Source organism: Rattus norvegicus, chromosome 4 (genome assembly GCF_036323735.1).
Source record: "Rattus norvegicus strain BN/NHsdMcwi chromosome 4, GRCr8, whole genome shotgun sequence".
NCBI classification, from domain to species: domain Eukaryota; kingdom Metazoa; phylum Chordata; class Mammalia; order Rodentia; family Muridae; genus Rattus; species Rattus norvegicus.
The window spans coordinates 32,245,127-32,272,241 of record NC_086022.1 but is presented as its reverse complement, the minus strand read 5'-3'; the positions used below and the strand labels follow the sequence as shown (position 1 = coordinate 32,272,241).

Sequence of the window (27,115 nt, the reverse complement as noted above, 5' to 3'; positions counted from 1 at the left end):
TGTGTAGAGTAAGGCTACTGATTTATTTGAGTTAATTTTAAATCCAGCCAATTTCCTGAAGCTGTTTATCAGCTTTAGTAGTTCTATGGTGGAACTTTTGGGATCACTTAAATATACTATCATATCATCTGCAAATTGTGATATTTTGAATTCTTCTTTTCCGATCTGTATCCACTTGACCTACTTTTGTTGTCTGATTGCTCTGGCTAGAACTTCAAGAACTATATTGATTAAGTAGGGAGAGAGTGGGCAGCCTTGTCTATTCCCTGATTTTAGTGGGATTGCTTCAAGTTTCTCTCCATTTAGTTTAATGTTAGCAACTGGTTTGCTGTATATGGTTTTTACTATGTTTAGGTATGGGCCTTGATTTCCTATTCTTTCCAGGACTTTTATCATGAAGGGGTGTTGAATTTTGTCAAATGCTTTCTCAGCATCTAATGAAATGATCATGTGGTTTTGTTCTTTCAGTTTGTTTATAATGGATCACGTTGATGCTTTTCCATGTATTAAACAATCCCTGCATGCCTGAGATGAAGCCTTCTTTATCATGGTGAATGATTGTTTTGATGTGCTCTTGGATTCGGTTTGCAGGAATTTTATTGAGTATTTTTGTGTCGATATTCATAAGGATACTTGGTCTGAAGTTCTCTTTCTTTGTTGGGTCTTTTTGGGTTTAAGTATAAGAGTAATTGTGGCTTCATAGAAGGATTTCGGTAGGGCTCCATCTGTTTCAACTTTGTGGAATAGTTTGGATAGTATTGGAATGAGGTCTTCTATGAAGGACTGGTAGAATTCTGCAGTGAACCCATCTGGACCTGGGCTCTTTTTGGTTGGGAGACCTTTAATGACTGCTTCTATTTCCTTAGGTGTTATGGGGTTGTTTAACTGGTTTATCTGTTCCTGATTTAACTTTGGTTCCTGGTATTTGTCTAGGAAATTGTCTATTTCCTGAAGATTTTCAAGTTTTGTTGACTATAAGCTTTTGTAGTAGGATATGATGATGTTTTGAATTTCCTCTGATTTTGTTGATATGTCTCCCTTTTCATTTCTGATTTTGTTAATTGGACACACTCTCTGTGTCCTCTCGTTAGTCTGGCTAAGGTTTTATCTATCTTCTTGACTTTCTCAAAGAACCACCTTTTGGTTCTGTTGATTCTTTCTATGGTCTTTTTTGTTTCTACTTGGTTGATTTCAGCTCTGAGTTTGATTATTTCCTGCCTTCTACTCCTCCTGTGTTTATTTGCTTTGTTTTGTCCTAGAGTTGTCAAGCTGTTGATATATGCTCTCTCCTGTTTCTTTCTGCAGGCCCTCTGAGGTATGAGTTTTCCTCTTAGCATGGCTTTTCTTGTGTCCCATAAGTTTGGGTATGTTGTACCTTCATTTTCATTAAATTCTAAGAAGTCTATAAGTTATTTCTTTATTTCTTCCTTGACCAGGTTATCGTTGAGTAGAGCACTGTTCAACTTCCAGGTATCTGTGGGCATTCTTCCATTATTGTTATTGAAGTCCAGCTTTAGGCAGTGGTGGTCTGATAGGACACATGGGACTATTTCTAGCTTTCTTTTTTTTTATCTTTTTTTTTATTAACTTGAGTATTTCTTATATACATTTCGAATGTTATTCCCTTTCCCGGTTTCCGGGCAAACATCCCCCTCCCCCCTCCCCTTCCTTATGGGTGTTCCCCTCCCAACCCTCCCCCCATTGCCGCCCTCCCCCCATAGACTAGTTCACTGGGGGTTCAGTCTTAGCAGGACCCAGGGCTTCCCCTTCCACTGGTGCTCTTACTAGGATATTCATTGCTACATATGGGGTCAGAGTCCAGGGTCAGTCCATGTATAGTCTTTAGGTAGTGGCTTAGTCCCTGGAAGCTCTGGTTGCTTGGCATTGTTGTACTTTTGGGGTCTCGAGCCCCTTCAAGCTCTTCCAGTTCTTTCTCTGATTCCTTCAACAGGGGACCTATTCTCAGTTCAGTGGTTTGCTGCTGGCATTCGCCTCTGTATTTGCTGTATTCTGGCTGTATCTCTCAGGAGCGATCTACATCCGGCTCCTGTCGGTCTGCACTTCTTTGCTTCATCCATCTTGTCTAATTGGGTGGCTGTATATGTATGGGCCACATGTGGGGCAGGCTCTGAATGGGTGTTCCTTCAGTCTCTGTTTTAATCTTTGCCTCTCCCTTCCCTGCCAAGGGTATTCTTTTTCCTCATTTAAAGAAGGAGTGAAGCATTCACATTTTGATCATCCGTCTTGAGTTTCGTTTGTTCTAGGGATCTAGGGTAATTCAAGCATTTGGGCTAATAGCCACTTATCAATGAGTGCATACCATGTATGTCTTTCTGTGATTGGGTTAGCTCACTCAGGATGATATTTTCCAGTTCCAACCATTTGCCTACGAATTTCATAAACTCGTTGTTTTTGATAGCTGAGTAATATTCCATTGTGTAGATGTACCACATTTTCTGTATCCATTCCTCTGTTGAAGGGCATCTGGGTTCTTTCCATTTTCTGGCTATTATAAATAAGGCTGCGATGAACATAGTGGAGCACGTGTCTCTTTTATATGTTGAGGCATCTTTTGGGTATATGCCCAAGAGAGGTATAGCTGGATCCTCAGGCAGTTCAATGTCCAATTTTCTGAGGAACCTCCAGACTGATTTCCAGAATGGTTTTACCAGTCTGCAATCCCACCAACAATGGAGGAGTGTTCCTCTTTCTCCACATCCTCGCCAGCATCTGCTGTCATCTGAGTTTTTGATCTTAGCCATTCTCACTGGTGTGAGGTGAAATCTCAGGGTTGTTTTGATTTGCATTTCCATTATGACTAAAGATGTTGAACATTTCTTTAGGTGTTTCTCAGCCATTCGGCATTCCTCAGCTGTGAATTCTTTGTTTAGCTCTGAACCCCATTTTTTAATAGGGTTATTTGTTTCCCTGCGGTCTAACTTCTTGAGTTCTTTGTATATTTTGGATATAAGGCCTCTATCTGTTGTAGGATTGGTAAAGATCTTTTCCCAATCTGTTGGTTGCCGATTAGTCCTAACCACAGTGTCCTTTGCCTTACAGAAGCTTTGCAGTTTTATGAGATCCCATTTGTCGATTCTTGATCTTAGAGCATAAGCCATTGGTGTTTTTTTTTTTTTTTAATTTTTTTTTTATTTTTTATTTTTTTATTAACTTGAGTATTTCTTATATACATTTCAAGTGTTATTCCCTTTCCCCGTTTCCGGGCAAAATCCCCCTCCCCCCTCCCCTTCCTTATGGGTGTTCCCCTCCCAACCCTCCCCCCATTGCCGCCCTCCCCCCATAGTCTAGTTCACTGGGGGTTCAGTCTTAGCAGGACCCAGGGCTTCCCCTTCCACTGGTGCTCTTACTAGGATATTCATTGCTACCTATGTGGTCAGAGTCCAGGGTCAGTCCATATATAGTCTTTAGGTAGTGGCTTAGTCCCTGGAAGCTCTGGTTGCTTGACATTGTTGTACTTTTGGGGTCGCGAGCCCCTTCAAGCTCTTCCAGTTCTTTCTCTGATTCCTTCAACGGGGGACCTATTCTCAGCTCAGTGGTTTGCTGCTGGCATTCGCCTCTGTATTTGCTGTATTCTGGCTGTGTCTCTCAGGAGCGATCTACATCCGGCTCCTGTCGGTCTGCACTTCTTTGCTTCATCCATCTTGTCCAATTGGGTGGCTGTATATGTATGGGCCACATGTGGGGCAGGCTCTGAATGGGTATTCCTTCAGTCTCTGTTTTAATCTTTGCCTCTCCCTTCCCAGCCAAGGGTATTCTTTTTCCTCATTTAAAGAAGGAGTGAAGCATTCACATTTTGATCATCCGTCTTGAGTTTCGTTTGTTCTAGGGATCTAGGGTAATTCAAGCATTTGGGCTAATAGCCACTTATCAATGAGTGCATACCATGTATGTCTTTCTGTGATTGGGTTAGCTCACTCAGGATGATATTTTCCAGTTCCAACCATTTGCCTACGAATTTCATAGACTCGTTGTTTTTGATAGCTGAGTAATATTCCATTGTGTAGATGTACCACATTTTCTGTATCCATTCCTCTGTTGAAGGGCATCTGGGTTCTTTCCATTTTCTGGCTATTATAAATAAGGCTGCGATGAACATAGTGGAGCACGTGTCTCTTTTATATGTTGAGGCATCTTTTGGGTATATGCCCAAGAGAGGTATAGCTGGATCCTCAGGCAGTTCAATGTCCAATTTTCTGAGGAACCTCCAGACTGATTTCCAGAATGGTTTTACCAGTCTGCAATCCCACCAACAATGGAGGAGTGTTCCTCTTTCTCCACATCCTCGCCAGCATCTGCTGTCACCTGAGTTTTTGATATTAGCCATTCTCACTGGTGTGAGGTGAAATCTCAGGGTTGTTTTGATTTGCATTTCCCTTATGACTAAAGATGTTGAACATTTCTTTAGGTGTTTCTCAGCCATTCGGCATTCCTCAGCTGTGAATTCTTTGTTTAGCTCTGAACCCCATTTTTTAATAGGGTTATTTGTTTCCCTGCGGTCTAACTTCTTGAGTTCTTTGTATATTTTGGATATAAGGCCTCTATCTGTTGTAGGATTGGTAAAGATCTTTTCCCAATCTGTTGGTTGCCGATTAGTCCTAACCACAGTGTCCTTTGCCTTACAGAAGCTTTGCAGTTTTATGAGATCCCATTTGTCGATTCTTGATCTTAGAGCATAAGCCATTGGTGTTTTGTTCAGGAAATTTTTTCCAGTGCCTATGTGTTCCAGATGCTTCCCTAGTGTTTCTTCTATTAGTTTGAGTGTGTCTGGTTTGATGTGGAGGTCCTTGATCCACTTGGACTTAAGCTTTGTACAGGGTGATAAGCATGGATCGATCTGCATTCTTCTACATGTTGCCCTCCAGTTGAACCAGCACCATTTGCTGAAAATGCTATCTTTTTTCCATTGGATGGTTTTGGCTCCTTTGTCAAAAATCAAGTGACCATAGGTGTGTGGGTTCATTTCTGGGTCTTCAATTCTATTCCATTGGTCTATCTGTCTGTCTCTGTACCAATACCATGCAGTTTTTATCACTATTGCTCTGTAATACTGCTTGAGTTCAGGGATAGTGATTCCCCCTGAAGTCCTTTTATTGTTGAGGATAGCTTTAGCTATCCTGGGTTTTTTGTTATTCCAGATGAATTTGCAAATTGTTCTGTCTAACTCTTTGAAGAATTGGATTGGTATTTTGATGGGGATTGCATTGAATCTGTAGATTGCTTTTGGTAAAATGGCCATTTTTACTATATTAATCCTGCCAATCCATGAGCATGGGAGATCTTTCCATCTTCTGAGGTCTTCTTCAATTTCTTTCCTCAGTGTCTTGAAGTTCTTATTGTACAGATCTTTTACTTGCTTGGTTAAAGTCACACCGAGGTACTTTATATTATTTGGGTCTATTATGAAGGGTGTCGTTTCCCTAATTTCTTTCTCGGCTTGTTTCTCTTTTGTATAGAGGAAGGCAACTGATTTATTTGAGTTAATTTTATACCCAGCCACTTTGCTGAAGTTGTTTATCAGCTTTAGTAGTTCTCTGGTGGAACTTTTGGGATCACTTAAATATACTATCATGTCATCTGCAAATAGTGATATTTTGACCTCTTCTTTTCCGATCTGTATCCCCTTGATCTCCTTTTGTTGTCTGATTGCTCTGGCTAGAACTTCAAGAACTATATTGAATAAGTAGGGAGAGAGTGGGCAGCCTTGTCTAGTCCCTGATTTTAGTGGGATTGCTTCAAGTTTCTCTCCATTTAGTTTAATGTTAGCAACTGGTTTGCTCTATATGGCTTTTACTATGTTTAGGTATGGGCCTTGAATTCCTATTCTTTCCAGGACTTTTATCATGAAGGGGTGTTGAATTTTGTCAAATGCTTTCTCAGCATCTAATGAAATGATCATGTGGTTCTGTTCTTTCAGTTTGTTTATATAATGGATCACGTTGATGGTTTTCCGTATATTAAACCATCCCTGCATGCCTGGGATGAAGCCTACTTGATCATGGTGGATGATTGTTTTGATGTGCTCTTGAATTCGGTTTGCCAGAATTTTATTGAGTATTTTTGCGTCGATATTCATAAGGGAAATTGGTCTGAAGTTCTCTTTCTTTGTTGTGTCTTTGTGTGGTTTAGGTATAAGAGAAATTGTGGATTAGTAGAAGGAATTCGGTAGGGCTCCATCTGTTTCAATTTTGTGGAATAGTTTGGATAATATTGGTATGAGGTCTTCTATGAAGGTTTGATAGAATTCTGCACTAAACCCGTCTGGGCACTCAGCGCTATGAGTTTTCCTCTTAGCACAGCTTTCATTGTGTCCCATAAGTTTGGGTATGTTGTATCTTCATTTTCATTAAATTCTAAAAAGTTTTTAATTTCTTTCTTTATTTCTTCCTTGACCAGGTTATCATTGAGTAGAGCATTGTTCAATTTCCACGTATATGTGGGCATTCTTCTCTTACTGTTATTAAAGACCAGTTTTAGGCCGTGGTGGTCCGATAGCACGCATGGGATTATTTCTATCTTTCTGTACCTGTTGAGGCCCGTTTTTTGACCAATTATATGGTCAATTTTGGAGTAAGTACCATGAGGAGCTGAGAAGAAGGTATATCCTTTTGCTTTAGGATAGAATGTTCTATAAATATCCGTTAAGTCCATTTGGCTCATGACTTCTCTTAGTCTGTCGACATCACTGTTTAATTTCTGTTTCCATGATCTGTCCATTGATGAGAGTGGTGTGTTGAAATCTCCCACTATTATTGTGTGAGGTGCAATGTGTGTTTTGAGCTTTAGTAAGGTTTCTTTTACGTATGTAGGTGCCCTTGTATTTGGGGCATAGATATTTAGGATTGAGAGTTCATCTTGGTGGATTTTTCTTTTGATGAATATGATGTGTCCTTCCTTATCTTTTTTGATGACTTTTAGTTGGAAATTGATTTTATTTGATATTAGAATGGCTACTCCAGCTTGCTTCTTCTGACCATTTGCTTGGAAAGTTGTTTTCCGGCCTTTCACTCTGAGGTAGTGTCTGTCTTTGTCTCTGAGGTGTGTTTCCTGTAGGCAGCAGAATGCAGGGTCTTCGTTGCGTATCCAGTTTGTTAATCTATGTCTTTTTATTGGGGAGTTGAGGCCATTGATATTGAGAGATATTAAGGAATAGTGATTATTGCTTCCCTTTATATTCATATTTGGATGTGAGGTTATGTTTGTGTGCTTTCATTCTCTTTGTTTTGTTGCCAAGACGATTAGTTTCTTGCTTCTTCTAGGGTATAGCTTGCCTCCTTATGTTGGGCTTTACCATTTATTATCCTTTGTAGTGCTGGATTTGTAGAAAGATATTGTGTAAATTTGGTTTTGTCATGGAATATCTTGGTTTCTCCATCAATGTTAATTGAGAGTTTTGCAGGATACAGTAACCTGGGCTGGCATTTGTGTTCTCTTAGGGTCTGTATGACATCAGTCCAGGATCTTCTGGCCTTCATAGTTTCTGGCAAGAAGTCTGGTGTGATTCTGATAGGTCTCACTTTATATGTTACTTGACCTTTTTCCCTTACTGCTTTTAATATTCTTTCTTTATATTGTGCATTTGGTGTTTTGACAATTATCTGACGGGAGGTGTTTCTTTTCTGGTCCAATCTATTTGGAGTTCTGTAGGCTTCTTGTATGTCTATGGGTATCTCTTTTTTTAGGTTAGGGAAGTTTTCTTCTATGATTTTGTTGAAGATATTTACTGGTCCTTTGAGCTGGGAGTCTTCACTCTCTTCTATGCCTATTATCCTTAGGTTTGATCTTCTCATTGAGTCCTGGATTTCCTGTATGTTTTGGACCAGTAGCTTTTTCTGCTTTACATTATCTTTGACAGTTGAGTCAATGATTTCTATGGAATCTTCTGCTCCTGAGATTCTCTCTTCCATCTCTTGTATTCTGTTGGTGAAGCTTCTATCTACAGCTCCTTGTCTCTTCTTTTGGTTTTCTATATCCAGGGTTGTTTCCATGTTTTCTTTCTTGATTGCTTCTATTTCCATTTTTAATTCCTTCAACTGTTTGATTGTGTTTTCCTGGAATTCTTTCAGGGATTTTTGTGTCTTGTCTCTATGGGCTTCTACTTGTTTATTTATGTTTTCCTGGAATTCTTTCAGGGATTTTTGCGATTCTTTCAGGCATTTTTGCGATTCCTCTCTGTAGGCTTCTACTTGTTCTCTAAGGGAGTTCTTCATGTCTTTCTTGAAGTCCTCCAGCATCATGATCAAAAATGATTTTGGAACTAGATCTTGCTTTTCTGGTGTGTTTGGATATTCCATGTTTGTTTTGATGGGAGAATTGGGCTCCGATGGTGCCATGTAGTCTTGGTTTCTGTTGCTTGGGTTCCTGCGCTTGCCTCTCGCCATCAGATTATCTCTAGTGTTACTTTGTTCTGCTATTTCTGACAGTGGCTAGACTGTCCTATAAGCCTGTGTGTCAGGAGTGCTGTAGACCTGTTTTCCTCTCTTTCAGTCAGTTATGGGGACAGAGTGTTCTGCTTTCGGGCGTGTAGTTTTTCCTCTCTACAGGTCTTCAGCTGTTCCTGTGGGCCTGTGTCTTGAGTTCACCAGGCAGCTTTCTTGCAGCAGAAAATTTGGTCTTACCTGTGGTCCCGAGGCTCAAGTTCGCTCGTGGGGTGCTGCCCAGGGGCTCTCTGCAGCGGCAGCAACCAGGAAGACCTGTGCCGCCCCTTCCGGGAGCTTCAGTGCACCAGGGTTCCAGATGGTCTTTGGCTTTTTCCTCTGGCGTCTGAGATGTGTGTGCAAGGAGCAGTCTCTTCTGGTTTCCCAGGCTTGTCTGCCTCTCTGAAGGTTTAGCTCTCCCTCCCACGGGATTTGGGTGCAGAGAACTGTTTATCTGGTCTGTTTCTATCAGGTTCCGGCGGTGTCTCAGGCAGGGGTCCTGCCGCTCCTGGGCCCTCCCCTACAGGAACCCAGAGGCCTTATACAGTTTCCTCTTGTGCCAGGGATGTGGGCAGGGGTGAGCAGTGTTGGTGGTCTCTTCCGCTCTGCAGCCTCAGGAGTGCCCACCTGACCAGGCGGTTGGGTCTCTCTCTCACCGGGTCTGGGAGCAGAGAGCTGCTCCTATTTCTAGCTTTCTGTACCTGTTGTGGCCCGTTTTTTTTTGACCAATTATATGGTCAATTTTGGAGAAAGTACCATGAGGTGGTGAGAAGAAGGTATACCCTTTTGTTTTAGGATAGAATGCTTTCTAAATATCTATTAAGTCCATTTGGTTCATGACTTCTCTTAGTCTGTCTATGTCTCTGTTTAATTTCTGGTTCCATGATCTGTCCATTGATGAGAGTGGGGTGTTGAAATCTCCCACTATTATTGTGTGAGGTGCAATGTGTGTTTTGAGCTTTAGTAAGGTTTCTTTTACATATGTAGGTGCCCTTATATTTGGGGCATAGATATTTAGGATTGAGAGTTCATCTTGGTGGATTTTTCCTTTGATGAATATGAAGTGTCCTTCCTTTTTTGATGACTTTTAGTTGAAAATTCATTTTATTTGATATTAGAATGGCTACTCCAGCTTGCTTCTTCTGACCATTTGCTTGGAAAATTGTTTTTCAGCCTTTCACTCTGAGGTAGTGTCTGTCTTTGTCTCTGAGGTGTGTTTCCTGTAGACAGCAGAATGCAGTGTCCACATTGCATATCCAGTTTTTTAATCTATGTCTTTTTATTGGGGAGTTGAGTCCATTGATGTTGAGAGATATTAAGGAATAGTGATTATTGGTTCCTGTTATATTTGTATTTGGATGTGAGATTATGTTTTTGTGCTTTTCTTCTCTTTTTTTTTGTTGCAAAGACGATTAGTTTCTTGCTTTTTCTACAGTGTAGCTTACAGCCTTATATTGGGATTTACCATTTATTATCCTTTTTACGGCTAGATTTGTAGAAGATATTGTATAAATTTGGTTTTTTCGCAGAATATCTTGGTTTCTCCAGCTATGCTAATTGAGAGTTTTGCTTGATACAGTAACCTGGGCTGGCATTTGTGTTCTCTTAGGGTCTGTATGACATCTGTCCTGGATCATCTGGCTTTCATAATCTCTGGTGAGAAGTCTGGTGTAATTCTGTTAGGTCTGCCTTTATATGTTACTTGACTTTTTCCCTTACTGCTTTTAATATTCTTTACTTGTTCTATGCATTTGGTATTTTATCTATTATGTGACGGGAGGACTTTCTTTTCTGGTCCAATCTATTTGGAGTTCTGTATGCTTCTGGTATCTTTATTGGTATTTCTTTTTTTAGATTAGGGAAATTTTCTTCTATGATTTTGTTGAAGATATTTTCTGGCCCTTTGATCTGGGAGTCTTCACTCTCTTCTATATCTATTATCCTTAAGTTTGATCTTCTCTTTGAGTCCTGGATTTCCTGTATGTTTTGGTCCAGTGGCTTTTTTGTTTTACATTACTATTGACAGTTGTGTCGATGATTTCTATGGAATCTTCTGCTCCTGAGATTCTCTCTTCTATCTCTTGTATTCTGTTGGTGATGCTTGTATCTAAGGCTCCTTGTCTCTTCCTTTGGTTTTCTATATCCAAGATTGTTTCCCCGTGTTCTTTCTTTATTGCTTCTATTTCCATTTTTAATTCCTTCAACTGTTTGAATGTGTTTTCCTGGAATTCTTTCAGGGAGTTTTGTGATTCCTCTCTATAGGCTTCTACTCGTTTATTTATGTTTTCCTGGAACTCTTTCAAGGATTTTTGTGATTCCTCTCTATAGGCTTCTACTTGCTTATTTATGTTTTCCTGCGTTTCTCTAACGGAGTTCTTCATGTCTTTCTTGAAGTCCTCCATCATCATGATCAAATGTGATTTAAAATCAAGATCTTGCTTTTCTGGTGTGTTTGGATATTCAATGTTTGCTTTGGTGGGAGAATTGGGCTCTGATGATGCCATGTAGTCTTGGTTTCCGTTGATTGTGCTCCTGACCTTGCCTCTCACGATCAGGTTATCTCTGGTGTTACCTTGTTCTGCTATTTCTGACAGTGGCTTGACCATCCTATAGACCCATGTGTTAGTCGTACTGTAGACCTGTTTTCCTGTTTTCTTTCAGCCAGTTATGGGAAGAGAGTGTTCTGCTTTCGGGTGTGTAGTCTTTCGTGTCCCCTGGTTTTCAGCTCTTCCTACGGGTGTTTGTCCTGAGTCCACCAAGCATGTCACTTGGAGCAGAAAAGTTGGTCTTACCACTGGTCCCAGAGCTAAAGTTGCTCCTGGGGGGCTGCGTTTGTGCTCCCTGTGAGGGTGGCAACCAGAAGGGCCTGCCCCATCTTTTCCCTGGGCCCCTGTGAACAGGGGTCCCAGATGTCGTTAGGTGTTTTCCTCTGGAGTCAGAAATGTGGGCAGAGTGTAGTCTCTTCTGGCTTCCCAAGCATGTCTGCCCCTCGAACGGGATTTGGGTGCAGGGAGCTGTTAACCTGGTCCCTTAAGATGTGGGCAGTGTCCAGACCACAGCAGACTTGCAGCTTCAGTGCTTCTATTTTCCTGTTCCCAGAGGCCCTGTACAGTTTCTTATTGGGCCAGGGATGTGGGCAAGGATGTGCAGTATCGGTGGTCCCTCTGGTTCGACAGTCTCAGGAGTGCCTACCTGTCCGGGCGGTGAGCTCTCTCTTCCAGAGGGTTTGGGACCAGAGAGCTGTGAGCCGGGATCAGCCAGGTTCCATGTTGTTCTTTTAAGAGTTGCCTTGGGGGGGCTGGAGAGATGGCTCAGTGGTTAAGAGCACCGACTGCTCTTCCAGAGGTCCTGAGTTCAAATCCCAGCAACCACATGGTGGCTCACAACCATCTGTAATGGAATCCGATGCCCTCTTCTGGTGTGTCTGAAGACAGCTACAGTGTATTCATATACAAAATAAATAAATAAATCTTTAAAAAAAAAGAGTTGCCTTGGTCCTGGTGTCTGGTCACAGCAACAAAACTTAACTAAGATAAATGGATTTAACAGATATCTACAGAACAAAGAGTGTACATGGATGGGTCCAAGGCTGCAGTTACATATAGCAGAGGGTTGTCTTATATGGCATCAAAGGGAGGGGAGCCCCTAGATTCTGGGGAGCATCGATTCCCCAATATAGGGGGCTCCTAGAGTGGTGAGGTGAGAGTGGGTGGGTAGAAGAGCACGGTCTTAGAGGCAAAGGTGAGGGGGATGGGATGGGAGATTTGCAGTGGGAGACTAGGAAAGGGGACAACATTTGAAATGTTAAAATAACCATTAGAAACAAAACCAAGAATCTCACTGCCCAAGAACTTAGCTCCTGGTTTCTTTTACTGGGGAAGATAAAATTGGCCTCCATATGGACTAATGCTAGGTTTTGGGCATAAAAGCAGCACTCCATACTCTGGTTTCTCTTCAGATCGTATAAATCTTTCGCCTTTTACTAAAAGCAGCACTCCAACCTTTAAGGACAACCAATGAGGTAATATTGAGCCTCAATATTATGCATTTTACCCTTGATGCAGTTGCTATAGATAGTTTAAAATGTCGTATGTGCCTAACATAAGAAAGAACAATAGCTGCGTTTCTCCTTTTCATTTCCAGTTTGTTACTTTGGAGTTAGTTTAAAGTGTGGATGGCTTTGAGCCCAGCCGTTTGTTGATCAGTGGACAGCAGTTTATCATTTATAATACGAGGCCAGTCCTGGTTTTTAATCTGGCCACCATAAAAGCTAGTGTTTAGAAGTGAGTGAAAAGCAGTTTGAAAACTTTGCATTATAGCGTATGAAATTTACTTCCTATAAAAATTGTAGAGCCCCACTGTGGTGACAAATATTGTTTTGTTGGCTCACCACAGTGGAGGCAAGCCTCAGGACACACTTGTGAGGGGCTGTCTAGATTAAAGTTAGCTTCTGGAATTGTCTGTGAGATTGTCTTGATGTCCTGGACATGGCGTAAGGGTCAAAACAACATAAAATGGACAGGGCAAGCTGGTCATTTGTATGCTTTCATCGCTCTCTATTTTTGAGTGTGTGCCACCAGTTCCCTCAAACTTCAGTGACTGTGACTTCCCTGTCATGGTTGACAGTAATCTGGAATTGGAGCAAACTCCTTCTAGGTTAAGTGATTTTTTTTTCAGAGCATTTTATCACAGCAACAGGAAAAGAAACTAAGTCCCCCATTTTGCATGGACTCACTGACCATGGATGACAGCATTTGTCTCCAAGTGAGCTAACTTACTGATATCCAGGTTGGTCACATGGTACCTAGGAAGCAGATGGTTGTAGCTATTCCATTAATTCTTTTCTTCCTGCTGTCATCTTCTGTCAATCAGAAGTCAAGTAGACTAGCCTTTCTATAGCTCCCATTTCAACAACAATGTAATAGGCTAATCTTTTTTTACATTATCCAAGTGGGACAAAGCCAAGGTCATACCAAAAGAAGAGTTTTATAGTCCTTCAACTGATATTACAAGAAATAATTATGTTTTTTCCTTAATAGTAATAGGCAGAAATATAACTCCATGCCAATAAAATCAGATTTTATTATATTTTATTATTTTATTTTGTTAATATATTCTCCTTTCATATTCATCCAGACTGCAGTTTTCCGTCCCTCCTCTCCTCCCAGTCCCACACCCACTTTTCCTCTCCTCCAGATCCCTCCAGATCCATTTCTCCTTATTTCCCTTCAGAAAAGGGCAGGACTCCCAGAGATATTAATCAAACATGACACATCACATTGCGGTGGGAGAAGGCACCTTCACTCATCTTAAGTTGGAATGAGGCAACCCAGTAGAAGGAGAAAGATCCTAAGAGTAGGCAAAGCAGTCAGAGAAAGAACCCTATTCCTCTGTGAAGAGTTCCGCAAGATGATATATGCAGAGAGCTTGGGTCAGACCCATGCAGTCTCCGTGACTATAGATTCAGCCTCCTTAAGCCTGATAAACCAAGTTAGTTGATTCTTTGGGTTTTCTTGTGGTGTCTTTGACCCCTCTGGCTCCTTCCACAGAATTCCCTGAGCTCTGTTTCACATTTCACTGTGGGTGTTTACATCTACTTGTATCAGATGTTGGATAAAGCCTCTCTGATGGCAATTGTGCTAGGTTCCAGTATACGAGTGTAGCAGAACATTATTAGGAATCACTTTATTGACATTATTTGGGCTGGATATTTTTGGTTTTATGCTAGGCAGTGTCAGGGATGGGCTCTCTCTCATGATATGAGTCTGAAGTTAAATCAGCTGTTACTGGTTATTGTCACAAGTTCTTTGGTACATTTACCGCAGTACATCTTCAGCAGGATACATTGTAGGTCAAAGTTGGTGTTCAAATCTCTCCACTGGAAGACTTGCTTGATTACAGAGGATGTCCAGTTCAGGTGCCATATCTCCTAATTCCTTGGAGTCTTAGCTAGAGTTCCCCTCAGGTTTCTGGGAGTTTCTGTTACACTAGGTATTTATCTTGCCCCCTAAATATGCTCCAATTACAGTTGTCTTTCAGAACTTTCACCTCCATTTTCCCAGTACTGTTCCATCCATTTCCAATATTTATCCATCCCTAGGTCAATGGAAATGCCTATTCTATTTCCCCTTCCTGGAAAGATTCATGCTTTGCAACTTGAGCATCCTTGTTAGTTAAGCCTCTCTCAGTCTGTGGATTGTTGTATGATTAGACTTTACAGTTCATATCCACTTAGAAGTGAGTACATACCTTGTTTGTCTTTCTGGGACTGGGTCATTTCATTCAAGGTGATTTTTTTTCTAGTTCCATTAATTTGCTGGCAAATTTCATGCTGCCCTTTTTAATTTACAGCTAAGTAATAGTCCATTGTGTAGATGCACCATATTCTCTTTATGTATTCTTTAGCTTAGGAACAGTTATTTTGTTTTCAGTTCTGGCTATTATGAACATAGTTAAGCAAGTATCCTTTGGTAGGGTGGAACAGCCTTTGGGTATAATGCCCAAAAGAAATATAGCCCCTATAGCTGGCTCTTTGTGTGCCAACTTCCACCGTGCTACAGGGCAAGACACAGGGAAGCACTGAGACACCACTACAGGAGTGGGAAAGCACAGTTGAGGATGTGAGAAAGCCAAAGCTGGTATTCCCTGACTTCCAAGCCCCCAGTTGCTGTTGTCAACTGCACAGAGAAGTAAGGAATGAAGTGTCAGGGGTCCATTGGTCAGAGATGAGGCCATGACCATTGAGGGCCTGTGGGTTGAGGACAACACTTAGTCCGGGGCCAAGACTCAGGAGCTCCAGCTTAGCTCATTGATGATTGTCCTTAATGTGGCTGCAGTTGTGGCTGGAAATGCAGAGATGCCTTCTGATGGAGGCTCACTTAGGCTATGGCTCAAAGGCCTTCTCTGTGTTCCCCACAGCAGTTCTCCATGGAAGGAGACAGTTTGTGTTTATCCATAACATTTATTGACTATTTATCATGGAAAATGGATGGGTTCCCTACTTCTCAGGATGGACCCAAGAATAAATGCTTTTTTCATGGAGGAATGTCTGGGAAGGGGAGCTTATTGACTAAGCCCACAAGGTACTTAGGCACCTCATTAGCATGGAGTCTCTATATGTTACTTGGCTTTTTTTTTCTTGCAGCTTTTAATAATCTTTCTTAGTTCTGTATGTTTAGTGTTTTGATCATTATGCAGTGGGTTATAAGGGACTTTCTTTTCCTGTCTAATGTATTTGGTATTCCATAAGCTTCTAATATTTTTATAGGCATATAAGTTTAAAAAAAATTTATATCATTTTGTTAAAAATATTTTCTGCTTCTTTGATCTGAGATTCTTCTCCTTCTATTATTCTTGGTTTTGGCCTTTTCATAGTTCTCAGATTTCCTGGATTTTTTTATATGAGAACTATTTAGGGTTACTATTTTCTTTGAATGATGTATCAATTTCTTCTAATGTACCTTTTATGCTGGTGATTCTCTAGTCCATCTCTTTCTTTCTGTTAATGATGTTAGTGTTACAGTTCCTGTTTGCTTACCTAGAATTTCCATCTTTAAGATTTCTTCAGTTTGTGTTTTCTTTATTTCTTCTATTTTAATTTTCAGATCTTGAACAGTTTTATTCATTACCTGTATCTGTGTGTTTGTTTTCTTGACTTTAAGAAATTTATTAATTTCCTTCAATTGTTTCACTTTCATCAATTTATTAAAGGGATTCATTCATTTCCTCTTTAAGGACATCAATCATCTTCATAAAATTGGTTATAAGGACACTTTATTGTGCTTCAACTATGTTGGAGTATTCAGGACTTGCTGTAATAGGATATCTGGGCTCTGGTAGTGAAATATTACCCTGAGTATTGTTGATTGTATTTTTATGCTGGCCACTATGCATCTAAGTTTGGCATAATTATAGGTTTAGGTCCTAACTTCTGAGTTTATCTTTGTCGAATGGATTCCCAGCCTCTTGGTTTCTGTTTCTTCTCTGGTTTTTCTGGCCTTGGTGGCTTGTGTTTCTGATAACCAGAGAAGCCTCTTGTCCAGTAGGGAGCCTTCTCTATAGTTTTGGTTGTATGCATGACCTCTGGAGTACTGGAGATCTGGAAACTGGTGTACCTTCTGAAGTCCTGGGTACTAGTAGAGCAGTGCCTTTTGCTAGAATTGTAGGCTGGAATATAGAGATCTGTGTAAGGGTGTTGTTGGGGAGAAAGCTGGGCAGGCTCTGAGGAAGCATTGGATGTCTGCAAGCAGGCTTTTTTGTCTGGGGTTTTGGGCACCTGTGTGGCCTCTGGTATAGCTGAGTGAGACTTAATTTTGTTATGTGGGGAAAATTCCACCTACAAAAAACTTATAGTAGATGACTATACATTCTAGCTTATTCCTTTCCATGCTATATCATCAAGGAAACATGAAAGAAAATGTTGTTACAGAGAATATTTATCAATCTGTGATACTACTTGCTAACTTTATTTTCTCTTTCCTCAACTCCTCCTTTCTTGGGCTCACTGCCCTCCTGGTATCCCAACCAGCTCCAAGCATATGGCAGACTAAAACAATTGATAACAGCATAACAAACAAGCTGTAGGTCTTACCATTTGGAAAAAAATTCCATCACAGCTAGTGAATAAAAGCAGCTTTAGAAAGGAGACAGATTTGTTGTGCACACTTCTCTCTGCCAGTCATTTGCTGACTGTGTCATGTTGATTATTAGTTGGTTTGGGTTGCTTCCATTGGTTTTAAGGGGACAGGATGTAGAACTGTGTGGTCTGATACAATGGGTCCCATGCAAACTTTTAATTTACAGTCTTCTTCCTGTCTCAGGCTCCCAACAACTGAGATTCCTGATATGTGCCAGCTCATCTGGCTTCTTAGTTCCCTTTCACAGGAAAAGGAATGAAGTGATTTCATCTTTTATAAATGGAGGAGGTAAACTAATTACAAGTACATGATGACTATTAACTTTTATGTAGATGAACTTATACAATAGATGATCCCTTGTAACAAGGCCCATCCATGTTACAGCACACATCAGCACTTCTATTCCTTTTTATCTGGCTAAAAATTTATACATTGCATATTTTCACCGCTTCTTTGAAAATTTCATACAGTATATTTTGATTCTATTCATTATCTCTACTAACTCCTCTCAGATTCAACATCCTCCCACACTCACCAAATTTTGTATCTCCTTTGAGTTCCTGCCTTTACTACCCCTCAGTAATGCCTGTAACCTGGAACTGTAAGTCATAAACTCTTTTTCCCTATCTTGCGTTTGGTAGAGCTGTTCTATCACAATACCAAAATGAAACTAGAACAGTCTAGCCTATTTCCATATTCCTATGAGGAAGCAAATCTTACTCCAAAGGTTCCCTCTGAGTATACAGCTAAAGTAGCTAGGCTGCAGGCACTAAACAGAGCATGAGTTGAGAGCCATACTGACAGACCCAGGCAAGCTCCATTTGGCTCAGCATGCACATACAAATTATATGAAGAACAAGGACCAATCAGTGAAGTAAAATGCCTATGAAAGTCAAGGTGGTTCCTACTCCGGGCTGCTGCTCAGTCATCTCTCCCTTCTTAGTGTTTCAGCAGAAACAAAGGAAGATAACCGAGACAAACTAAGAACACACCCTCTTTCATTCATTAAGCTAGAGAAGGTTTTTGGTACCTGTTCCTAGCTGTCATTCCATCCCAGCATGTTTTTTTCTGCTATGCTATTGCCTCTAGAGGCACCTCCTGCTGTAAACAGTGGCTATATTTTTGCTGGCTCCCCCTAAACATATCAATATAAGCACAGTGCCACATAGTGGCTATATTGTAAGGGGAAGGTTTAGAGCTCACAGATCTCATCTAAGAAAAACAGATCATTGACCCTTCCAGCGGATCCAGTTATTCAGGGTCCCAAAGAGGCATTCTACCTGTAGGTCAAGGGGGTGGAGAGAAGAAGGAGATCAAGCAAAGTTCTGTTGTCAAGGTCTCATTTATTGAAAGTAATGTATAGCATTTAAAGCTCTGAGTCAGGAATTGAAGCTTAGTGTGGGTGAGTATTGGCAAGTGCCCAAGGATGTAAGGTGAATCACTAAACTGCAAGATGTCCTCCTTAAACAAAGAGGCAACAGTCTTCCGGGGACATGTTCTTTGAAAAGGTTGAACGCTTCTCAGGAATCTGCTCAGGGACATCCGGTGTTTGCTCAGGCTGAAACATACTGTGATTGCTCCCGGAATCTTCCTGGAAGAGGCTTTTGTCCAACAATCTCATAATCTTACAGCAGCCACCTTAGGGGTGAGCTTCTGTGGCCATACAGCCCAGAGTCACGTAGCCACCTTGGGCTATACAGTCACAAACCAGCCAGGCCAAATCCAATACGGCTCCCAACAATTGCCTTCATGTCAATTCTTTTAAAAATATCAACCATGATAGTCTGTGAGGTTGGAGTCTATCAATTCTGGGTTTAACACATCCTTCAAGTACATGTGATGATCTATTTCATCAGTCCCTTCTACAATCCAGTGTTTTCCAGCAGCTGTGTTACCTGCCTCACTGGCATTTAAGAAAATTTAATATCAATACGGTATTATGTGATCTATCTCTAGTAGATATCAATGGGCATGTATCATCGAATGGTTTGAGCTAGTATACTTTCTTATATAGTGGTAGTTGCATCATTCTTGCTATGAGTAGAAAGATGAGTAATGGGGACTGAGCCATTGGGAAATAAACATGTCTATAGCAGGAATCCCATAGGGGCAGTCTTCTATGTAGCACAGAGTGACTTGATAAGTAAGATATGGGACATTTAGATGCTCTGATAAAACACCATAACCAACAGTGAATTATGGAAGAGAGAATTTATTTTGGGTTACAGTTTCAGAAGGGGCATCTATAAAGGCAGGGAAGTCATGGCAGTAGGCAATACACAGCCAGAACAGGAAGCAGAGAGATCACATCTTCATGCATACATACAAAGCAGAGAGTGAATGGGAAGTAGAGTGAGGCTACATAATCACAAAACCTACTCCACCTCCCACTGTTATGCTTCCTCCACATTCTAAAGGTTCCATATCCTCTCCAAACAGTATCACCAACTGAGGACCAAGTGTTCAAATATCTATAGCCATAGGGGACATTTCTCTTTCAAAGCACAACCCAGGGTGAGTACAGGGATGCCCTGAGGACAAGGACATCCAGGTTTAGAGCACACTTTGAAGTCCCAAAAGGTAGCACAGAAAGGAGAGTATGAGCAGGCTACAGACTACTGCAGATGTGTGAACACTGCTGTGTGTACTGAAACATGCGTCTGAGGCTAAGATGTTGGCTGAGCAAGAACTTGTTTGTGTAACGGTGATTACAAAGGGAAAGAAATATGCAACTAGTGTCTTCCTTATTCACCTCCGAGCTGAGGTTTAACTGTATAAAAGAAGATAAAATGGGGGTACTGAAGTGGAACCTTCATTGGAAAGTTTGTTATTTCAAATGATGTTTTGCTGGGGCACACAGGTAAAAGGATGTTTTGATATAGGGAACACATGAGAAGACCCATGATGAGGAGTATAAATATGACCTCAAGGAGATGAGCACTGAGCTTTGGTTTGGTTTGATCTGCCTCGATACTCTTTGTTAATGACATTCATGTATTGGTTCACCTTACAAACATAGTTGAGCTCCATTTGATAGGACTCTACAAAAAGAAACTCACCAGAAAACTGCTGGTAGTGTGCTGCAGTTTCTTAAGGCTTCTGAACTCAGGCTAATTGTCAGAGTGATGTTAGCTGAGACAGACTGATGTGCTAAGGCAAGACATGTCCTGAGGCAAGACCCATGGAGGACACATGATGTTCAGAGGGAGTATAAAAAGAGATTGGCAAACAGTGACAGAGGCTAATCTTGGCTTGCTTGCATAATTTCTTGGTGTCATGTCTGCTGATCTTTGCTTTATTGAGAGAAGCACAACTGAGAACTTCTCTGAGAGAGGAACAGCCAAAACTTCTGATGTCCCTCCTGGTCCTTCCTGCTGACTTGTACCGAGGCTGAGGCCTGGCTCTCTCTGCTAGGCATGCTACTACTGCAGATTTGTGCTTCCTATCCTTACTCTATGAAATTGAACTGTTGGTATACCCATGAAGTGCTTGCTAGTGGATCACTCCACTGCTGCTGATCTGTGAACTGAATTGCCAATTTCCTGACAACACAAATGGGAGTTGTCCCAAAAAACCTTCCTAAACAAGGCCACTTCCCTCATATCCTTTCATTTTTACTACCTCTGGTGGGTAGTAGGCTAGAAGGGAGATGCAAACATTTAAGAACCACCATTAAAATTAGACTTTGAAAACACTTAAGTTGCAGGTGGTACCCAACATGGCTTAGGCAAAATAGGTAACTGCTTCTAATGTAGAGGAAATGGCAGATTATGAGTGCTTAGCAATGTTGTTTAAGGAGACTGGCAAAATGGTAGCTACTGCCACTGAGTGTTATTCTGCCTTGCTCCAAGAAGGGTGTTTCTGTATTTGTGTCATGTTTCAAGGTATGTTATTTTGAAAAACTTTACTGGAAAGCCTGACAATTGTCTTCTGTTAGAAAGATTGCAGAGTTGGCTACACACTTAGAGAGTTTCTGGATAGGGGTAGAAGTGCCTAGGTTGGAAGTTGAACTGCCACCCACTCCTGCATCCAGGGGTCTAAAAGAACAGGAAATGGCACAGGTACAAGAGGTTAATGTGCAGCCAAGTGCATCACCAGAGTGTCCCACGCGCGACCTTGCCAGCAAGAAAACACGCGGGGACATACGAATCCTGCGGCAGCCAAAACTTTTTATCAATCTTAAGGAGAGCCCCGCGCGCCCGCATGGCACGGCTTATATACAACCTAGCGAGGCGCATCCACACCTGATTGGTCGCTTACCCATGATCTCATTAGGCACGCCCTGGAGCGGGCAAAGACCTGGCATAAAGGCACTCTTGCACATGCGCACACAGTTAACTTCCTGAAAGGAAGTCGGCTGGCACGGCGGAGGCCAGCGCCATCTTGTGATGGCGGAAGCTATCCTGGCCTTCCACGTGGGGTGCAGTGGAAGCCAGCGCCATCTTGTGGTGGCAAATGTTAAAGCGGCCCTCTACATCTCCCCGTATTTATTTATTTTATAACAGTCCTGATCACCCTATCGCGTGCAATGAGGAAACCTCAGCGATGTGGAAGGGTTGATCAAAGGATCATTGAGTCTCTCTCATCCTAGTGCAATGGATCCACAGATCCATGGGGTGCAAGAGCAGAGAACTCAGATACCGACTAATTTTTTGAAGATAGATAACCAAATTCCAGGGGAGACCCCTTGTACAATGGCCACAAGTGCTTGAGTGATAACGGCCTTGTCACGTTTCTGTTGAGATCTGAGTTTGCAAACCAACCATAACATGAACACTAATCCACAGCATACAGCTGCACCAAACAGAGCCACTCCCGATGAGTAGCGGGCACCTCATCTGGTTCACCGCAGCTGTTACCACAAAGGGCCGTAGTCAAGCCGCTCCTATAATAGAACTTAGAATTTCCCATTGTTAGCAACTACTCCAGAAAGTTCACCCACTGTGTTTGTCTAAAAATAGATTCGAGGAGGATAACTCCAGACACTGTAGACACAATGTCTGCAGCAGTAATGGCTGCTACAATAGCAGCGAAGGTGTCAAGGTCTTTTCCAGGACAGTTCAGGATCAGTCATTTTTCTCTGGAACAACCAGCAGACAATGGAATCATTTCTGAGATCTGTACAACCAGGGCAGAGTTCCCCAGTCCACAGCAGCTTTACGCAGGTGGCATTCCTGTGAAGCTACAGTCTGTAAAATGACCAGTTAAGGCAGCAAGAGTCACGGAATGAGGGGGGCAGCAACGGCTGGAGTCCAGTCTTCTCCAGAAAGCAGCAGTGCACAGAGGGTCAGAGAGCGGGCCATAGTGGGACGGGACACACGCAGTGGTAACACTGACTGCAGCAACGCCAAAATCTCTGTGATGACAAAAGGTGAGGGGGAATCTTCTATCTTCCTCTCAGAGCAGAGGAATGACTCCAGGGACCCGAACCACGAGAGCTGAATCTTCATGTAACCAGGATCAGCAAGTCTCAGCAACCACTTAGGCAGCTGGCACACTCTTATAGCATCCTGTAGAAAAACACAAACATTCCCTCTTCCCCATATAAAATATCTGGACAGGATCATGTCAATATGTGGATCTCTCTATTTCACCTAGGCAGAAGTATGCCTAGTTGTAGGGTGCCATAAACTTTGGCATTCAAAATTTAAAATTGAAATAAAAGGAGCATTATTTAGCATACAGGGATAACTCCCCCTTTTTATTTATAAAGATATAGTAAAGATATTATTTATTAAGGTAAGTCCTCGAGGATTAAATCGAGGACACTGAGCACTTGTATTTATAAATTGACTTGTATACCAAATTATTGTCTCCAGCATTATTGTTTTGGATATATAAAGAATGAGATTTTTTGACTAATTGTTCCTATGTAAGGCCTATAATCTGTCTGGTATCATTGTCCTCCCTTACTAAAGAGCCCAGGCAATCCAGTTTGAGTTCTTAAATGTCCTATAAAGGAACAGTACTTAGTGCTCTTAACCACTAAGCTATTTCTCTAGCACCTCACAAACTTTATTTACCTAAACATAAGCATTAATTAGAAATGTCAAATCCTGTAAATATTGTCCAATTTCAGTCTTACTAAAAATCCCTGAGCTGGTAGGGCAGGGCTGAGAATTTAAAGTAAGCAAATGGAGTCTTCTTTTTTTTCATATCAACTCTATTACCATTTTCAAAGCTAGGTATGAGCCTAAGGTTTAAATTAGTTGTCTGAGCCAGAGCACTGAAAGGACAGTGAGTTGTCAGACATTCACACTGCAATCACTCATTGATTTTAAGTAGAAAACCTGTCTCTAATAAAGCATTAAGTAATTGAAATCAATTGTAAACCACAAGCCACACATTGGCTATCAGTATGTGAATTGAAAGTTTGATTTAAAAACAGTGGCTAAACCACGGAAATTAATAATCTGTGTTGAAGCAACAGAAACTCAAGAGAATAAACAAGTGATCCAATCATATATGTAGCCTTTTCATTAGATGAACCACCACCACTGTATAAATAGAGTAAGCGCATTTTCTATGGGTTGCATGTACAAATATACAGTAAGTACAAAAGCATGTAAAGAGTAAAATTATCAATTTTGCCTGAAGAATTTGTATATGTAGTAGGTCAAATATCAGTATTTGTAATAACCAATAAACTGTTGTTTGGAATAAGATATGTTTTACCAGGTTTCTTTTTAACTTATTTTCATGACTCTAGTCTACAATTCTGTATTAACACAGCTGAAGCTTTATCTCCAATGTGCATAACAAAGACCTAAGTCCTCTGGTAGGGTGAGGTACTTAGCCAATTAACATATCCTTAGAAGCTTAAAATTAGCTTTAAGTATTCTTTTTTTTGGAGTAGTGCAACAGCTACTCCCCAAATATAAAATCTCATTTTGAGAGCAAAGGTTTGTAGTAAAAATTTCCATATACACTGAAAGATTTAAGGTTCTAACCTTTTACATTGAAGAAGCAACAAAATTACCTAATACAAGGCTGTTAGCAATCCTCTAAATCTATCTTGAAATGGCAGTTGGAGTAAGTAAACTGGCTGTAATGTTCTCACAAGTTCCAAAACCTCATCAATCCTTCGTAAATCTTGTAACAATCTCCACCTGTTTGATTTTTTTCTTAATTAAAAATAAGTTTGAGTTAGTCAATGTAACACTGGCAATCCTTAATCACAATCTTTAAGTTCTCTTTGTAACACCAGAGCACAACCACAAGGTCACCTGAGTTCTGAGTACATGACTAGGCAGCTGTCCTTGGGGCAGTGGAATTAGCATTAAAATACAGATAGCTTCAGGGCAAACCACAACTTTGGAAAGCAAAACACAACTTCTAACAAACAATCTAGTCTCTAAAATCTTTTCTCCCTCCAACATACTTTCTTGTTGCTCTGTAAGGACCCTCTGACCTGTCCTAACGGCTGTAACGGCTTCCCACACAAAGAAAAAAATAAACAAAATTACCAGCCTTGTCCATGAAGGATCCATAACTTTTGGTTTTTTCACAGTGGCTCTCCACGTAGGCCCATATCTTTCTTCTTCATAGCAAGCTGCCTCATCTTCTAAATCCTCTTCCTCAGAGGAGCCAAGCTCGTCTGTTTCTGAACTATCAAGCCCCAAGACCTCTAACTCCTTTACTGGATAAAGGCTTTTTTTCGGGGTTTTCTCCTCCTTTCCCTGTTTATTTAATTTAATCTTAGCTGGGGGGCCCCCTTTTTATTCAGGGCCCCCGTTTTTGCAGGGGTCCCTCCCTCAGTAGCCGAGGTGACCACTGTCCCCGGGGCGTCCTTCCCCATACTATCACCTCCGATGGTGGTAAGACCGCAGAGGGGCCTGGTGCTTGAGATCGATCAGTATCATTTTTTCGTTGCAACCTTTCACTACGCTCCATTTCTGACATGCTTTCCTGAATTTCGTCCAGGGCCTCTTGGCCTGCCGCTATTATAGGACGAAAAATGTCTTTACCTAAACAATCCTTAGCCATCTGCCAAATTCCTAACGTTCCCAGCCTCAGACTACCATGTAATAGAGGCCTCAACAGCACCCTCAGCAGAAGGAGAAAGATACGATAGGTCAAGACCAAACAATTCGGAAATTATCATGTCTCTTGGAGCTTACCTCAATTCCTGCCGCTTCTGGATTCTCTCCGCGGATGGAGGACACCCTCTCGGCGCCTGGCGATGGTGTGGCGTTTTTTTATCCCGGGTTCTCGGCACCAGATGTCCCACACGCAACCTCGCCAGCAAGAAAACACGCAGGGACAGACGAATCCTTGCGGCAGCCAAAACTTTTATTCAATATTAAGGAGAGCCGCGCGCCCGCATGGTGCGGCTTAGGTACACCCTACCGCGGCGCATCTACACCTGATTGGTTGCTTACCTATGATCTCATTAGGCACGCCCCGGAGTGGGCAAAGACCTGGCACGAAGGCACTCTTGCACATGTGCACAAGTTAACTTCCTGAAAGGAAGTCGGCTGGTGCAGCGGAGGCCAGCGCCATCTTGTAATGGCGGAAGCTATCCTGGCCTTCCACGTGGGGCACAGTGGAAGCCAGCGCCATCTTGTGGTGGTGAATGTTAAAGCGGCCCTCTACACCAGAGAATTTGTTTGGACCTACAGAGCTACGTTCAGTATTTACAATTTTTGTGTGACTGGGTGGCAAGTCTTGAGGTTTCTTTGGGACTAAATTACAGCTGCTGGTTTGTGCCTGGTGTCTGCCTGCCTAGATGACTGAACTGCAGCTGCTGAGTCTTATTCAATGTTTTCTATGGGACTGAACTAATGCCAAAGGTGATCGAGCTTACCCCCAAAAATCTATTGCCAAACAGGGCCACTTCCCTGATATCAGAATAGCTTTATTATTACCTCGGCTGGATAGTAGGCTAGAGGAAATGTTGAACCCTTATTAAAAGTAGGTTGCAAAAAAATTTATGCCCTCATGTTATGGTTGTGAATCATCAAGAAAAGAGAACACAAGTTAGGTCAGCGTTAAAGAGCCCACTGTAAGAACACCATGAAGCACTTTGTGTCTTTCATAATGTCAGGTTTTACTTAGTAATAATACATACCAATGATACAAATTTGTCATGTAATCTTACTTACCCTGAAGATAGATGTAGGTACTTAAGTGCAAATATTAATTCTCATGGCACACAACATACAATAACTATCTATGCAGCTTAAAGAATGAATACACACATTAAAGAGGTTGCACAGATTTCTAAGAATTTCAGAAGTGATCTGAGAGAGAGAGAGAGAGAGAGAGAGAGAGAGAGAAAGAGAGAGAGAGAGAGAGAGAGAGAGAGAGAGAGAGAGAGAGTCTTTATTGATAAACTGTAGTGTGTAGTTTTATACTCTACCCACCTTTAGCTCCAGGAGGTGACCATGCTACCAGACCCCACCCAGCTTCCCTTGAATCCTCAGACAAAAGACACAGACATACAGTTGCTCAGTTACAACTAGCCTGGCACAATTGCTGGGTGCTACTATCTTCCATCTGGAAAAGTGTGCCCTTACTAAATTATTATCTCCACCTCTCTACCTGCCCTAAACTCCCCTGACCACCTGCCTGTAGAAATCTCACACTGTTTCCATAGTTCTGTCTCCAAAGCTTGGGGAACTCCTTCCCCTCCCTTGCCTTTCTCTCCCTGCCTCCAGAGCCCTGGAAATCAGTAAGAGCTGCAACCTCTTAGGACTTGATTATGGCATATGAGGTAGCAATATCTTGCATAATTGAGGCAAGATTGTCCAGAAGGTCATACGTGTCCTGAATCCTTGTCTTGACGTGTCCAGCAGGTCCAGTTATTCCGTGTCCTGAAGAAGCTTTCTACCTGTGGGTCAATGGGGGTGAAGAGAAGAAGGAGACCAAGCAAAGTTCTGTTGTCAAGGTCTCGTTTATTGGGGTGAGTGTTACAGCTTTTAAGGCTTTCAGGTAGCGGGAGTGACGTTTGTGAAACACAAAGGAAGGAGGGACAAGAATACTCTGATAGCAGGAGGTGAAGAGGTCATGCGGTGGCGACACCAGGTATTTGTTCAGGAGATA

At 41.6% G+C, this 27,115-nt stretch overlaps 1 protein-coding gene across 1 annotated transcript in view; it reads left to right on the top strand.

The window, feature by feature from the left end:
• Samd9l2 (sterile alpha motif domain containing 9 like 2) overlaps window positions 1-26,859 on the top strand; it is a 51,631-nt gene extending 24,772 nt beyond the window's left edge. Inside the window, exon 4 of the transcript XR_010065763.1 lies at window positions 17,255-26,859. The gene's annotated coding sequence lies outside the window, so the exon portion shown is untranslated. The remainder of the gene's footprint in view (window positions 1-17,254) is intronic.
• The last annotated feature ends 256 nt before the right edge of the window (window positions 26,860-27,115 follow it).